The sequence below is a fragment of the Triticum dicoccoides genome, chromosome 6A, assembly GCF_002162155.2.
Source record: "Triticum dicoccoides isolate Atlit2015 ecotype Zavitan chromosome 6A, WEW_v2.0, whole genome shotgun sequence".
NCBI classification, from domain to species: domain Eukaryota; kingdom Viridiplantae; phylum Streptophyta; class Magnoliopsida; order Poales; family Poaceae; genus Triticum; species Triticum dicoccoides.
Window position 1 is genome coordinate 4514350 of NC_041390.1, and position 11079 is coordinate 4525428.

The 11079-nt window shown below is 40.2% G+C and overlaps 1 pseudogene; it reads left to right on the forward strand.

Moving 5' to 3' along the window:
• The first annotated feature begins 8362 nt into the window (after positions 1-8362).
• The window catches only part of LOC119318935, a 17217-nt pseudogene continuing 14500 nt past the window's right edge, over positions 8363-11079 (forward strand).

Sequence of the window (11079 nt, forward strand, 5' to 3'; positions counted from 1 at the left end):
GTGTCGCTGCCCCCGCTCTGGATCAGGGTGAGGGGGAGAAGGAATGAGAGACATGGGGGATCGAGGGGAGTGGGGGGGAGGGTAGCGGTTAGGGTTTCTGTCGGGTGGGGGGATAAGGTGGGAGCGGGGTGGACCGGCTGGGCGACGGTGCGGGCCGGCGTGGCCTAGTGGCCAGCTCGGTCGGTTGGCCCAGTGGGGGTGGCCCTTTCTCTTTTCTCCTTTTTTTATTTCCTGTTTCCTCTTTATTTAAAAACAGAGATAGAAAATGATTATTTAGGATAACCACAAGAGCTGTGAAAAATGTGGGGCTTAGCCTATTAAATAGTGTGCATTTTTAGGCAGTGCCGCAAAATGTTTGGAGGCTAGAGGAATCCATTTTCATTTTTCACAAATAAGATAGCACTTAAAAATGCTGATATTGCATTGCAATAATTGCTACAGTCCATTTTAGCGCTTAGGTGATGTTGTTTTCATTAACAATTAAATGTAATGGAATTTCAGCTAAATGATGAACTATATTACAGCAACTTTGGTGCAACTCCATATCTCACTTGCAAATTTGAATTCCATTTCAAAGTGGAAATTTCAAACGATATTTGAATCATAGGTGATCAAGCATTGTTTAGCAAAACGACCAGCTTTAATCACAGAGAATTACTGTAGCATGACACCGGGGGTATTACAGGTGACTAGCGGGTGTCTGTCTCTCTCACTTTAGTCGGATCGGATTCGATGAAAAGAGTCCTTATGAAGGGTAAATAAAAATTGTCATATCACGTTGTGGTTTTGGCGTAGGTAAGAAGCGTTCTTGTTAAGAAACCTATAGCAGCCACGTAAAAATTTGCAACAACAATTAGATGACGTGTAACTTGTTTTTGCAGCATATGGCGTGTGATGTGATATGGCCAAAATGATGTGATAAATGATATATGTGATGTATGAGATCGATCATGTTCTTGTAATAGGAATCACAACTTGCATGTCGATGAGTATGACAACCGGCAGGAGCCATAGGTGTTGTCTTAATTTATTTATGCCTTGCGTGTCAACATAAACGTCATGTAATTACTTTACTTTATTGCTAAACCGTTAGCCATAGTAGTAGAAGTAATAGTTGGCGAGACAACTTCGTGAAGACACGATGATGGAGATCATGGTGTCATGCCGGTGACGATGATGATCATGACGCCCCGAAGATGGAGATCAAAAGGAGCAAAATGATATTGGCCATATCATATCACTGTTTGATTGCATGTGATGTTTATCATGTTTTTACATCTTATTTGTTTAGAACGATGGTAGTATAAATAAGATGATTTCTCATTAAAATATCAAGATGATCCCTCATTAAAATATCAGATGCTCAAGACCATGTTATCGATGATATTTAAATCTTCTTATGAGTGCCTCCTGTGGTGTCTGAAATAACTGTGTGCCTAATTAAGAAGAAATATGGTTTTGTTAAGATGCATTAATCACCTGAGTACTAACAAAGTTTCTCAAAATATGAATTGAGATAAGGTCAACAATAAGTACGGCCCTGAAGCCCTGAACCGAAAGGACGTTTTGTAGACGAGCAAACATGGAATGCAGAGTACATATGCAAACCTTGAAGGAAGTTGACTTTGAGCGTCAAGGCAAAACCGTGTAGTAGGAATTTCTGCTTAGCTCACCCATAAATCTACAGAACATAATGTCAATATTAGCTTATTACATCCTCTCTCTTTGTTGTGTGGGTCCTGCGATATGAACTGCTGTTGACACACAGACAAGTGGTATCCTCACATCTTATCTTAAAAAGGGAAAAAATATATAAATCCCACATCACGTAACGTCACACATGTTATGGCATCTCATCGTGGAGCCACATTACAACCACTACGGGAAAAACATATGTAGCCATGTGTTTCGATGTACACTGAGTGTTACTCCCTCCGTCCTAAATTACTTCTTGCAAAAATGGGTAAAAATAGATGTATATCGAAATAAAATACGTCTTGATACATCCATTTCCACGTAAGTAATTCTGGATGAAGGGTGTATTTGTCAGCTACTTGGCTTATACACCTCTAAGCTGAGTACCCTGAATAAAGCCCACGACATAAAGTGGATCCTCGGTATTTCGGCTAAGCTGAGCACAACTAAAAATGTGCCGTTAGCTTGCACGTACCTTCAACCTTGAGTGGGTGACTCCCCCCTCCGCCATGCCCCTTCAAGCTGGAGCAGGCAACGTCCCCTCCGCCGTCGTGAACCCGTCTTGAGTACTGTCTTGATAGGTCATCACCTTCGTCATAGGGCTCGTGACAGCTCCAAGAAACGGAGGATTGCCGAGCATGTGCCCGGCGGCCTATGCGAACAAGCGTGTCATGCCGCCACATATGCTCATTGATCCGACGCCCCCCACAGCCTACGTGTTGCCCGGGTCGGAAAAAACCAAGGAGCCCAATACTAGGCGCCGGCACCAGCTTAATAAGGAGCTCCTCCAGCGCGCCATTATTAAGTTAGAGTGTGATGCCCGCCTCAAGAACAAGGAGGACCAGCGCAAGGCGGATGATGAAAGGTTGCGCTCCGAGCGCGATGCCACAGTTGGGGATGTATGCCACGACAGCTGGGGTGGCTAATGCAACAACGGTGATGACGACGGAACCAACGATCGCGACACCGCTGATGGCCTCGGAGGCCATGACTACCAGGTGACCATCCGGTTTGTGCGCTAGGTTTAGTTTAGATTAGTTTACATAAATTAAGTTAGGTTTGGATTAACGAACACATTCGGATGCGTCCACGGACAAATGGGTGCGCCCTGTTGAAGTTTTTACTTGGAGATCCTTTAGGCGCGAGATTTCTTAGAAACATGAGGCATTAACATTGAATGAACACTTGAGAGACACTAGTGTGTTCAAATATTACCCATCCATCAGCTAAACCGTTCACACAATGGCTGACTTTCCCATGGCTTCTATGCAAGTTGTACTTTAAAAAATAAATTGTCACGCCCCTGCCTTTTACATGTCTACATCCAATGGAGGAGAGGAATTGTGGCATGCAGAGGCGGGGCCAAGTAAATTGTGGGTCGTCTGATTGCTTCGCTGTTTGGAAATTGGTTTGGTCTTTGCATGTGGTTTGATCCTCAATTAATTTGATAGGGTCCGTGCATGGTAGCTTTTGGCAGCTGCACCTATCCCACTTCACACGCTTTTCCTTTTGACTTTCAAATTTGAATCTATTATATCTTTTGAACCAAATGTCCAATTTAACTTTAAGATTTGACTTTCTATTTATACCTTTCAAATTGATACTATTATATATTTTTATTAAATCAAGTTTCAACTACTAAAATTTGATAAAACAAATGAAAATTTGTCAACATTCAAATACTAAAACATAAACCCTAAACACTAAAAAAGGGATCTTGGTAAAACTTGGTAAAACAATAATAATATTATGATTATCAAGTTTTAATAGTTGAAACTTGATGATGTTTTTAAAACTTATCGAAACGTGTTCGAAATGGTCTTCTTTCAACGAACTCACCGCAACGAATAGGAATATGGAAATGAAACATAAATTCGATTTCTTGTTCAAAAGATGTAATAGATTTAAATTTGGAACTCAAAAGAAAAAAAATATGAGGACGAATGGGTTGAGCCGCCAAGAACTGCCAAGATACATGGACACCTTGTACTTCAATTAAGGACTAACTGCATAAACCAGAATACAAATCGCGAAGCAATTGTGTGGCCAGCAAGGTGCATGCTCCCACACCTAGATACCCCTTCGAAGTTCTTGGGCCAATGGAATGAATCCTCAACTCTACAATAGTTGAGTGTGTGGGCCCATACCGCAAAGTGCGGCCTGCAGTATTTAAAACAAGTGTTACGTAACTTGTGTGTCATCGAATATGAAAGAAAATGTATAGTATTTTCCAACCTTCTCTGCGTTCTTACCCCATTTATCTACAAGCTCTATCCAATCTATTCCTACCTAGACAAGCTCGCCTGTGACACTCAGATCGGCCCTCACATACCCAAATATGGCTGGTTACAAATTAGTTCCTTTCATAATGGTAACATGGCATCTAAGCCCTGTATCTTTTAGATTTAACCACCTACTGCCTGTCCCTGCTGTTGAGTCCTTGAAAATTTACCCTGCAGTTGGTGCTAAATTCACTCCTGCGAGTTGAACTTTTAAAATTACAGTACTTCGAAAGGAATACTAACAGTATATAATATATGAAAAATAAGATGGATGTTCCATTAAAAAAGTGGGTCAGACGAGATGGCTTGCGGTAACAACGAAATGTGCAAAGATTTCTTAAACATTCTGAGTGGAAATCGACCAAACGAGGTAACTAGTGTCATGACAGAAATTATGACCGGTAGAAACAGAAAAATCTACTACATGTTTAATTTTGGGACCATCCTTATCGGGGGCGTAACTGATTAGGACGGAAGATGAAAATACATACATTCTTGTGACTGGAGTTAGGAGTACAACTACAGGGGAACATTGTCCACAAGTTAAGGTGTAATTTGCCATGGCAATATATCCCTGATTTTATCGTTTGTTTGGCATAGTCCTTTTCGACCAACTTAATTTAGTTGCTACGACGAGACCTGCGATAAGACCAACACTATGCTTGCTCGGTTTCAGTCACTGTTAACTACAATTAATTTCTTGTGGTTGTGGCATCTTCATCAATATGCGTAATGAAGCATAATACCATTATAAAATGAGATAAACTTTTGATACTTTATCTTGTGTGTTTCTGGGTGGAGGTGGGACAGACTCATTAACCATTATAGACTTATGTCTATTTTTCCATTGGATGGAAAAGATATATATTTATGACTACTCTACCAAGAGCATGCGTTCTCCGGAGTCTGGAAAATCAAGCCATGTGATAATCATGCTAGATAGGTGTCAAATCATTACAAGTTTAGCTCCCCCAAAGGAAAAAATGTCTCAATTTTTTATGAACATTTTCATAAATTCACAAGCATATTTTCAATGAACATATTTCTGAAAAATTCATGGAAATTATCGAAAAATACATGTACATTTTTCAAAAATTCGCAATCCTTTTTTAGTTGTTGTGAATACTTTGTATAATATATTTATATTTTGAAAATTCATGAACATATTCTAAATTTTTATTTTTAGAAAAATTGTGAACATTTCTTCGTTCAATTTTGTTTTTCAGAAATAGAAAAACCAACAAGATAAACGGCAACACAGTCGAAAAAAACTAGATAACATGCGCAGCCCATTTGCGACGGGTGTATATACGTGGAATGAATAGGAGATTTGTAAACAGCTACAGACCATCCACCTCTCTTAAGTAAAAGCTGTAACACATCTATACAACACTAGTCTTCTAAAAAAAATTGTACAACACTAGCTGGATAGCTCGTAATTACCGGTTGTAGTGCCCGGAACAGAACTTGCGCTCACTTGCCTCAATTTTTTTTGACCAATTGACATGTAACCAAGTTGACCATTGACTTTCAAAAACAAATCATGAATCTGGACTTCTTAAATTTGAAGAAAAAATCACAAGATTCCTAAAGTTTCCCAATTTGAAAATGTTCATGAATTTGAAAAAGTTTATGAATTTGGAAAAGTTCATTAAAAAATCATGTTTAAAAAATCATGCAATTTGAGAAAAATATTCATGAATTAGATTTTTTACAAATAATTATGGGGAAACATCACAAAGTTGGGAAAAGTTCATGAATTTTTTATTTGAGAAAAAGTTAACAACTTTGAAATTGCAAAATTGCAAAAAAAAACCCACAAAGCTAAGGAAGCTTCAGAGTTTTTTTTAAAACATTGGCAAGTATTTGAAAAAAATTAAAAAGGTTGAACTAAAAACAAAAACAAAAAATGAACGCAGAAAGGGAGAAAAACAAACCGAACAAAACCCATATAGAAAAAGGGGCAGAAAAACGCCGACCGGAAGCTTCCAAAAGCTTCCCAAAACTGGCCTCAAGCTTCCCAAAACCGGAATAGAGCTTTTGTTCGAAAGACGTTTAACGGGCCGTCCCAGGTAAATCTTACGGAAGGAGAATATGCACAACATGGCGAAAACGCTTAAAAACGGTGCTATAGGCACCGAATACGGTTTGGGCATTAGCTGGCCAAAATGCAGTAAGCTGACCATTGTGGGCATGAAAACATGTGCACACCCCCTAAAAAACTAAATACTTGCACGAAGTCACGCACATCATCGTTTTGTTTGCTATTCTGCGTTCGCCCTTGCCGACAATCATCGTAATAGACAACGCCAGACATCTTGCAACTCTAATGCATACACAGCATGAGTTTTTTCTCTCCAAATAAACTCTTTTATTACACAAGATTAGGGATTACAATCATGCATGACAATGTTCACGACGTCATGTGGACCCGATCCAAGATAAACCATGGTTGGTCCCTGAGCTCTACGAAAGTTAGCCATAGCATGGCTAGCACAGTTGCCATTATGACAAATATGAGTAATAGAAGAGTCTCTTTCCCGCATACTTTGCTTGATCTTCCAGATGATAAATGAGTACTTTGACAAGTTACTCCCATCACTCGTCAGCATATTCACAGCCTCCAAACAGTGATTATGTACCCCTAGAATCGTCTATGACGTGTGCGTGTAACTTTTTTTTTTTTGCTACCTTTCGTAATTAACCTCTTCTCTCTTTTTATTTTTGCAGATCATTGGTCGATCTATTATCTAAGCATATGCTTCTGTGGTTGTTGGCCAGCCCCTGTCGTGCGCGCATGTAGTGCAGCAATCAAGTGGCAGTTAAAGAATGCAATCTTATCATGGCTAGGTATGCTCTTGGCTTGGTACAAGGTTTAATCATCGATCAAGTAACCATAGTCTATTGATTTGGTGAGTCTTTTCGTGCACACCCTCAATTAGTTAGTGTGTGTGCATTTCTAATATCTGCCCAAACTTGACGACCGGAGATTGGTCATAAAAATAACTCAACCAATCTAATTGATCGATTGATTGGCAGAGTATGCCGGAGAGGTCACACCAATCCGACTCAGCGTTTTTGTACAAACGTCGTTGAGGATCGAGACCCCCAAACATATACTGCTACTGTCCAATTAACTATAAAGAAATACAATTTAATAAATGCAATCTTGTTCTGTTCAATTATGCAGTTTTGAATATTTGTAGCAGTAGGTGGTAACTCCCCAGCTGAAAACACATACATAGTGACGCCATAGTGATGCCATGTTTTGAGAACATACTATTTCTGATGCCGCCTTATTGGTTAGATTTTTTTGTTATCTATTAGCACATTATTGAGATATCCATCACGTAACCATGCACGCGTGGTTCTTTGTAGGCCTCTGTCATACACGTATGTAGCACAACATACAAGTGGCAGATAACAAATGAAATCTCATCGTCACTAGGTGTGGTGGTCGGTTCGTCACATGTTTTCATTATCGTTGAAGTAACCATACTCTATATGATTTAGTGAGTTGTTTGGTTCACACCCTCGTTCGTGTATTGTGGAGAGGCCACCCCAATCTGACTCAGCATTTTGGTACGTACGCTGCGACCCCAATCCGCCATCTGCAGCCTCGGTGATCGCCACATGGCAACGACCGTTGCCGAGCGCTAACAGTAAGCCGAGTGGCTTTCAGTTTTGTACATAAGCCAAGAACGTTTTTTTTTTTTGACTAGCTCGGCTTATGTGGACGTACACCGATCCTCTTTTCTTTTTCATGCGTTTTCCATTCCAAACTCGCCTTATGTGGATGTAAGTCGAGTGCGCGTGTTTCTGCACTCGGATTAATGTTGGCCACATAGCAACATGTGATTTTCTTGTAGTGTCCAATCTGAGTCAGCGCTCTGGTAGGTACACCGTGACTCCCAAATACACCTAGTGTCTAATAATTAACTAAACAAATAGTAATCTTGTTTGTAGGTGGTAACAGGCTAGAGAAAAAAAAACAAGCGTGCTTTGGACTTTGGAGTACTTAATGCTACAACTTGCGTTTGGTGACACCAATTTTAAACTTCGAAAGACGACGGGGTCTCTTCAAATCGTCGTTTAATTTACTTCATGCAGTAGCGTGTCCTTGCCGCTCGGTACTAGCCCCGCACCATCCAAATGCTGGTGGGTGACACTCATCTTCGACATCACTAATAATTTCTTTGTGCGGGTATGACATCACTAATATCAACCTGCCTAGCCAGCTACTATGGTCTATATATAGGTACATGCTACAGCAGCATACCCATGCCAAGCAAAAGAGAGCTTCTCGATAAAGCAAGGAAAAAAAATTAAAGGAGAAAGAAGCTTTAGCTATTAGCAAAAGATAGAGAAGAAAGTGAGAGTCGAGCATGGAGTTTGCCACGGGGGCCATGGGCACCCCCCTCCCCAGGAGTGCGAGATGCTCATGGATGAGTACAAGCTCAAGGATAGTGTGAAGAATGGGATCAGAGAACTCAAGGCTGAGCTCGAGAGCATGGAAGCTGCCCTTATCAAGGTATCCAGCATACATTTGGATGAACATGACACACAAGTCAACATTTGGGCAAATGAGGTCAGGGAGTTGTCCTATGCCATCGAGGACAACCTTGACTACTTTGCCACACGCGTCCATGGTATTGAGCCAACCAAGCCCAAAATCAAGCACTTATTGAAGAAGGCCCGCAACGAGTTCAACAAGTTCAAGGCACACCTCAAGATGGCAACGGGGATGAAACCCACCGGGTTTTGCTTGCCCAAACCCATCCCCACGAGTAAAAATCGCAAACCCATCCCCGTCCCCATCAACGTGCGCGGGGTTAAATTTTTGCCCATCCCCTAAACCCGCCGGGTTTTCAAAACCCACGGGGAACCCGTCCCCATCAGCAGTAAATGAAAACAGAAACATTTGAAGAAAAAACAGGAGCATGTTAGGAAGATCATGAAATAGCCAATGACATCAAAAACATTGAGAGCCAAGTTAGGAAGATCAAGGAACGGCACGACAAGTACAAGATCGACGATATTGTTGCAATTCCTGCTACATCTACACACGACCCTTGCATCTTGGCTCTATACAATAAAGCATCTGATCTTGTCGGTATTGATGAGGCAATTGGTGAGCTAGTGAAGGTCTTGTCAGAGGGCCGGGGGTCGACATTCCTGGAAAAAATCTCATGATTGTCGCCATGTTGGAATTGGAGGATTGGGCAAGACAACCCTTGCAAAATCATTGTATGATAATCTCAACCAAACTTACCCGTGTCACGCTTTTGTTCCAGTGAGTCAGAAGCCAGACACAAATAAAGTTCTGAGGGACATCCTCCTTGAACTTGACATGGAGTTGTACAGAGATGCATCAACAATGGATGAAAGGTAGTTGATCAACCAACTGTGAAAATTCCTTGCAGGCAAGAGGTATGCACTAGACTCCCCATATGCTATGAATAACTTCTTTATGTCACGTATGCCCCCCTACAGTAAAAAAAGGAAATATATGTCCTCTTAATGAAAATTTTCAACTTCTAATCTCAGATCTATACACAACGTTTGCCATTAGTTCTCACATCGTATTCGACACAACAATTTTGATTTACATTTGGCGAGCGCACTTTGTCAAACAAAAAGCAAAAACAAAAGAAATACACCTAGATCACACCAGTGATTTATCCTTGATCGTCAACTTGTGCAGACGTCCCCTCTAAGTTAATCATGTGTATTGGGAAGCTGTGTTTGAATAGAATAATAAATCATTTCTTTTGGTATTGGCTCCATAAACCCGGCAATTTTTCTTCATATGCCAAGCTATCAATACACACCTTTGAAAAACGAATTGATGTAGCCATTAGAATATATGTGTCACCTCTTTTATTTTGCTAAGTTTTGGATTTTTACCAAAAATCACACTATGTAATTGGCTACATGCATGTACTTAGGTAGTGAATTATCTCTAGTTCTGCTACTAATGAATACCTGTCCATTTATGTACTGCCTCCGTTCCATAATACTTCTTGAGAATTATGGAACAGAGGGAGAACTAAAACCATGGCAGGAATTATGTAATGGAGGGAGTAGAATATAACCATGTTGAAAAATGGTAAATGAAGACCAACTACATCACAACAATGTTTTTTTGAGATATATTTTATCTTATCTATTCTTTTAGCGTAAACATTTTTTTCTGGTGCATTGTGGTGCTTCTTTTTCTAGTGTGTAGTGTATTAGATAGTTTTTGCCAATTAAAGAATTTTCCTTCTTGTGTAAATAGGTACTTTATTGTTATCGATGACATACGGGATACACAAACATGGGATATGATTAAGTGTGCTTTCATGGATAGTCATCTAGAAAGTAGACTAATCATAACTACCCGTATTGTTGATGTTGCAACAAAAGCTGGTGGTATTTACCACATGAAACCACTTTATGACGATTACTCCAAAATGTTGTTCTATACAAGAACATGTGGTAGTGAAGGACCCTCTGAAGTGACTACAAAGTTGTTAAGGAAATGTGATGTTGTGCCATTAGCTATCACTACGGTGGCTAGCTTGCTTGTTGGTAAACACGGCGAGGACTGGTCTAAGGTATATGACGCCATTGGTTTTGGGCATGAAGACAATGACAGTGTTCATAACACAAGAAATATATTATCTTTTAGCTATTATGATCTATGTTCCAATCTAAAGACCTGTTTATTGTAGCTTAGTGTGTTTCATGACGATTACTTTATTGATAAAATATAACTCATATGGAGGCGGGTCGCCGAAGGATTTATACCATATAGAGAAGGGTTATGGTCATTTGAACTGGGCGATATCTATTTCAATAAGATTGTAAACAAGAGCGTGATATAGATCGTGTTGATGGTGTGGATGGCCGAGATGGTTGTCGTGTCCATGACATGGTGCTTGTGAAGGAAATATGCCCTAGAGGCAATAATAAGTGCCGAAGGTTGTTCGGAGTCCCGGATGTGATCACAAACATGACGAGGAGTCTCGAAATGGTCGAGACATAAAGATTGATATATTGGAAGCTTATATTTGGATATCGGAAACGTTCCGGGTGAAATCGGGATTTTACCGGAGTA